The sequence below is a fragment of the Camelus ferus genome, chromosome 11 (assembly GCF_009834535.1).
Source record: "Camelus ferus isolate YT-003-E chromosome 11, BCGSAC_Cfer_1.0, whole genome shotgun sequence".
NCBI classification, from domain to species: domain Eukaryota; kingdom Metazoa; phylum Chordata; class Mammalia; order Artiodactyla; family Camelidae; genus Camelus; species Camelus ferus.
In genome coordinates this window covers 40,501,253-40,508,258 of record NC_045706.1, presented here as the reverse complement: position 1 = coordinate 40,508,258, position 7,006 = coordinate 40,501,253, and positions in this window count along the sequence as shown.

The window sequence follows — 7,006 nt, the reverse complement described above, 5'->3', positions numbered from 1 at the left end:
TAGAAGAAACTTAGAAGAAAGGAACATTTGGGATTACTTGACACCTTGAGGAATTAAAGTATATTTAACATTCTCTTTTAAATGAAGGTATACATCATTTTTTCTAAACCTACATGAAAAGAAAAAAAGACTCAAGGCACTTCTGTTGTCATTACCCCTTCCACCTAAGTCTCTTAGAAGAGTTTTATTCTGTGTGCTACAAAAGCTGGATTCAAGTGTTCATCGGAGTGTGTTGACTGTTAGAAAGTAAATTCAAGTTTAAAAGAGTATTACTAACTATCCTTTTTAAGTGTTTTATTTATTATCGACATGTTATTTTCAGATCATAAAATTCACCCTTTTAAAGTGGAAAATTCAGTGGTTTTTAATATATTTAGAAAGTGTGCAACCATCACTACTATCTGGTTGCAGAACATTTTTTATCACTCCTAAAAAAGACCCTATACCCATCAGCAGTCACTCCCAATTTTTCCCTTCCCCAGCTCTTGAAACCACTTACTTTCTATCTCTATGGATTTGCCTATTTTGAGTCCTTGATATAATTTGACTTGTACAATATATACCCTTTGTGTCTGAATTGTTACAACTCTGATGATGTTTTCAGAGTTCATCTATATTGTAGCCTGGATCAGTGCTTCATTTTTTTAATGACCTATTCCATTATATTTACCAATACCAAATTTACCACACCACTGATAGACATTTAGGTTATTTCGACATTTTGGATTTTTCAATAATGATGCTGTGAACATTGTGTAAAAATTTTGTGCGGACCTATGTTTTTCAATTCACTTTTATATACATCTAGGAGAAGGGTTGTTGGGTCATATGTTAACTTGATGTTTAATTTTGGAGAAACTGCTAAACCATTTTTCAAAGTAGATGTACAACCGTACATTCCTGTCAGCAATGTATGAGAGTTCCAATTTCTCCACATCCATGCTAATACTTTTTATTGTCCTTTTTATTATAGCCATCTTACTGGGTGTGAAATGGTTATCTCATTGTGGTTCTGATTTACATTTCCCTAGGAATTAATGATGTTGAACATTTTTTTCTTGTGCTAACTGGCAATTTGTGTATGTTCTCTGGAGAAACGTTTATTAAAAACCTTTGGTCATTTTTCCCATTGCTCATTTTTTTAATTGGGCTATTTGTTGTGTATGGTTGAATTATAAGTGTTTTAAAATATATTCTGGAGTATAGATTCTTATTAGATACATGATTTATAAATATTTTTCCATTCTGTGAATTATTGTTTCACTCTTGATAGGGTTATTTGAAATAAAAGCTTTACTTTTAATGTAATCCAATTAAACTATTTTTTCTCTTGTTGCTTGTACTTAAAGTAGTGTATCTAAGAAATCATTACCTAATCCAAGGTTATAAAGATTTACACAAGTTTTAAGTTTATAGTTTGAGTTAATACATTTAGGTATTAGATCTAATTTTAATTTTGTGAATGCTGTCAGATTAGAGTCCATTTTATTCTTTTCCACATGGATATCCAGTTGTCCCAGAACCATTTGTTGAAAAGACTATTTTTCCCCTAGTTTAACAATTTCTACTCCTTATAATGGTTAATCTCAATTCCCCTGTTTTAAGTTAGCAAATGCATTTTTTTGCTAGCTCAAATATTCTGTTGATCCTCTTTATGAATTTTTTACATTAAGCATTCTATTATACTTTCCAACTCTGTAATTTTTCTTTGTTCTCTTCTATAATTTCTCTCTCTTTACCAGTATCTCTCTTCATCATTCTTATACTTTCCTTGAATTCTTTAAGCAGTTTCTTGTATATCTTTGAAAATACTTAAAGTCGTTGATTTTATAGTTTTTGCCTAATAAGAACAAGTAAGTGTGCATCCTCAGGACCTTTTCTTTGGTTTGCTATTTTTCTTCTACGTGGACTATACTTTCTTGTTTCTTGTTATGTCCCAATTTTTAATGAAGACTTGAAATTTTGTATAATATAATGTAGTAACTCTGGAAAACAGTCTCTCCAGCCTATGATTTGTTGTTGCTTGTTTTATTTGTTGCTATAGCTATTAATTTAGTTTGTTAGTGCCGCCTTTCCTGAACTAATTCTATTAAACATGTATGCTTTGTTGCTTGGGTCTATTGAAGTCTCTATTCAGTTATCTCAGTGGTCAGCTAAGGAATGGACAGATAATTTCTTAGATGTCTGTATGCAACATGTCCTTGCTAAAGAGATCTGTGTGCACGTTGAGACATATCTTCAACACACAGCCAAGCTGAAGAGTCACTGTTCTTATCTAGATTTATCCATTTTTCTTGAATGAATTCTATCTTCCTGGATTTTTGCAAACCTTTAGTTGATTTCCGGTGCTAGTCTACAACTTTGCCTTAGGCTTCAATTTCTGTGTGTTAAAGCCTCAGTTCAGTTAGAGGTGAGAGCTTAGGGCCTTTCACATATTTCTTAACATGCACACAGCTGCCCAGTATGCACTCACCCTTACACGTGTGTGTCACATTCTAATATCACAGAAATATGTTATGTCATGGCTCAAAAATTAAGGAAACTATGTAGATGGGACACAAAAAATGTATATGCCTACTGATTTCCCTCCTGGTTCTTGTCAAAGCACTAGGCTATAAATAAGCAGTGAAAACTTTATGTAGCCTAGAGGGGAGCAGCCAAGATGTCAGAATATAGGCCACTTAGCTCACCCTCTCCCACAAATACACCAGGAGACACATCCACAGACCCACCCTACACCTGCTGAACTTTGACAGAATATCACCTTCTTCAAAAGACAAAATTCCTCACAAATCTAGTAGGAGAAAAGAAAAAGAAGAAAAAGGAAATTAGTGCAGGACCTGTCCCACAGGGAGGGAGTGGCAAAGGAGGAAAAGTGCTCTTACACTGGGACTCCTCCTCTCCAAAAGAGAGGTCAGCAGGGACAGAGGGGGAATCTCCGAGGCTTGGATCTATGTACAGCATCCCTTGGCCAAAAGAACTAACAGAAACAGCCACAAAGGGTCCTGGGATCCCCAGCCCTAGATGCAAGCTGGCAGGGGTGGGCAGGGACTGGCTGCTGGAGGCCGGTGGAGGACTGAGGCTGACGGCACAGAGGCAGCCTCAGGGGACTAGAGGTTGCTGTGCACCGTGGCTGGGAGTGTATGCAGAACAGAAAAGCCTGGGTTCCCCATAGAAAAGAGAAGAAAGGGAAGGGAAGGGGAGGGGAGGGGAGGGGAGGGGAGGGGGGGGAAGGGAAAGGGAAAGGGAAAGGGAAGGGAAGGGAAGGGAAGGGAAGGGAAGGAAGAAAGGGAGAAAGAGAGAAAGGGAGAGGGAGGGAGGGAAGGGAAGGAAAGGAAAGGAAAGGAAACAAGGAAGAAAGAAAGAAACATTGCTGGTGCTCATTGAGGGGAAGGGTGTTAATGCAGCTGGGCTGTAGCCTTTGTCTCCACAGACATCCTGCACCATCACTGGTGCATTCTTGGGAGAAGAGAGGCATAGCTCAGCCACAGCCACCACTGGTGTGCGGCTCCCAGACAGAGGTGGTGTTGAAACCTGAATCCCTACCCAGGGGCTCCATAACTTCATAGGCGGGATTGAAATTTGTTCACAGCCCCAGGCAGAGGGGACCTTCTGCTCCTTGGATGCCTTTGTGGACCAGTGCCATTAAGACAAATGAGCAAGGAGGGGAGTTCTGCATACAGCAGGGGTGAGTGTTGATGCAGTCATTTTCTGCCAGCCTGCCACCTGTGTACAGAAGTTGTATTGGAGACAGTGCTGACCTGTGGCACAACCTGTGGGCCTCTAGGATGACAGAGTGGAGTTCCCACAAAAGGACCAGTATAGGAGAACCCTTTGGTACAGGGGACAGTGCTGACCTGGTAGTACACCATGATCCAGGTGTGCAACCCAGAAGTCACTGGAACTGCACTGGTAGCTCTGAGGGCAGAGAACATGGGGGACACCAGAGCAGTGCACTGACACTCCTGCAGCTAAAGTGGGGCCAAGGGCAGGGCCAACACAGAGTACTTAAAGTGCTCCAACCCTGCGTACTATGCACCGCAGCTCAGAAACGGGTTCAAAAGCCTCCATTCCAACAAAAGGGGAACGGACCCAGCTTCTGCCAGGGCTGTGACAACCGCAGAACAAAAAAGGAGGCCCCCCTCAACAACAAGGGCAGGCTCTGATCACAAGACCAGCTACAACCCCAGTCAAAATGATAATAGCCAATACACAGAAGAAAATCATGGTAACCACCCATACTAAAAACAGACCTCGCTACAAAATTATTAGGGGCACATAGTCTACACAGGAAGCATCCCTCTTAAAAAAAAAAGAAATCCATTCAAGACCACAGTAGATAACTGATACTCCATAATCCATAGAGCCAGAGAGATAAGTAAAATGAAGAAGCAGAGGAACTAATCCCAATTAAAAGAACAAGAGGAACCCCCTGAAAGAACAATCAATGAGATAGACCTCGACAGTCTACTGGGTTATGACTTCAAAAAGGGAGTGATCAATGCACTGAAAGAACTAAAAGAGACTATGAATAGAGAGAGAAAATACTATAAAAAGGAATTGGAAACTATAAAGAGGAGCCAGTTAAAAACAGAAACCTCAATAGCTGAGATAAGGGCCGAGCTAAAGGCAGTCAAAAGCAGAACAGACAATGCAGAGCAACAAATAAGCGACTTAGAAGACAGGATAACAGAAGTCACCCAACTAGAACAGTGGACAGAAAAGTAAGTAAACACCAATGAAAGCAATATAAGGGACCTATTATAAAGAATGCCAACCTATGCATAATAGAGGTCTCAGAAGGAGAAGAGAAAAGAAGATTGAAAAGGTATTTGAAGAAATGATGACTGAAAACTTCACAAACCTAAAGGAGGAAACAGATATCCAAGTACAGGAAGCACAGAGGGTCCCCAACAAGAACCCAAATAGACCTCCACCAAGATGTATTATAATGAAGATGGCCAAGCTTAAAGATAAAGAAATGATTCTATATGCAGCAAGAGAAAAACATAGAGTTAGTTACAAGGGAACCTCCATGAGTCCGTCAGCTGATTTCTCTACACAAACACTGTTGGCCAGAAGAGAGTGGCAAATATCTTGCCAATATTCAAAGTCCTGAATGAGAAAAAGCTGCAACTTTAGATACTCTATCCAGCAAGCCTATCCTTTAGAATAGAAGGAGAGAGAAAGAACTTCATAGACAAGCAAGAACTAAAAGAATCCAGCAATACTAAACCTATACTAAAAGAAATATCAAAAGGTCTACTGTAAATAGAAAAGCAGGATGCTATAAAAAGGAGAAAATAGTCATTGGAAAGGTGATAATACAAGGAGTTGCTAAAGAACAAACATGAAGATGTAAAAGAGGACATCAAAATCATTAAAGGTGGGGCAGTGGAGCAAGAAAATACAGATTATTTTTCTTTCTTTTTTTTTTTTTTTTTTGTTCTTTTTAGGATGTGTTTGAGCTTATAAGACTATCAGTTTAAAGCAAACAGATAATAATGGGTCAATATATGTGAGAATCAGGATAACCACAACTCAAAAGCCTACAATAGAGTGACAAAAAAACAAAAAGAAACCGAGATAATGCAAAAGAAAATTATCAAAACACAAAAAGAAAAAGGAAAAGGAACAAAGAGGAATGCCAAATCACTGGAAAACAAAGTTCAAAACGGCAATAAACACACATCTATTAATAATTACTGTAAACATCAGTGGACATTTATCAAAATGTCTATTTATCCAATTAAGACATAAGAGTGGCAGCTTGAATAATAAAACAAGAACCAATAACATGCTGCCTACAAGAGACCCACTTTAGGGAGAAAGATACACATAGATTGAAAGTAAAGGACGGAAAAACATATTTCATGCAAATAGAAGTGACAAGAAAGCAGGAGTAGCAAAACTGATTTCAGACAAAATAGACTTTAAAACAAAGGCCATAAAGAATGATAAAGAAGCACACTATATAATGATTAAAGGAGCAATACAAGATGAGGATATTATGCTCATTAACATGTATTCACCCAATGTAGGAGCACCTAAATACATGAAGCAAATACTAACAGACATAAGGGAAGAAACTGATGGGAACACATCCACAGTAGACTTTAACACCCTATTAACATCACTGGACAGATCTTCCCGACATAAAATCAGTAGGGCAATGGAGAAACTAAATGACACAATAGAACAGTTGGGTATTTTTAGGTCATTACATCCCCCCAAAATAAAATATACATTGTTTTCAAGGGTGCATAGAACATTCTCTAGGATAAATCATGTTCTCAGGCACAAAAGAAGCCTCAACAAATTTCAGAGGATAGACATTATTCAAACATCTTTTCAGGACCACAATGCCATGATACTAGAAATCAACCACAGAAAAACAAAAGAGAAAAAAACGACAGCATGGAGATTAAACAACATGCTACTAAAAAAACCAATGTGTCAATGATGAAATCAAGGAAGAAATTTAAAAATATTTTGAGACAAACAACAATGAAAACACAACCACATAAAATCTATGGGATGCAGCAGAAGTAGTCATGAGAGAGAAGTTCATAGTGATACAAGCCTTCCTCAAAAAGAACCATCTCAAGTAAACAACCTATCACCTAAAAGAATTAGAAAAAGAAGAGCAAACAAAACCCAAAGTCAGCAGAAGTAAGGAAATAATGAAGATCAGGGAGGAAATAAATGAAACAGATTTTTAAAAAATAGAAAAAAAAAATCAAACAAACCAGAGGTGGTTTTTGGAAAGAGTAAAAAAAAAATTGACAAATCTCTGGCCAGGCTCACCAAGAAAAGAGAGAAAACACAAAATAAGAAAAGAAACAGGAGAAATTACAACCAATACCACAGAAATACAAAATATCATAAGAGAATACTGTGAACAACTATATGGAAACAAATTGGACAATCTAGAAGAAGAAGATAAGTTTCTGGAAACATACAGTACACCAAGACTGAATCAAGAAGAAATAGACCAATCGCTAGA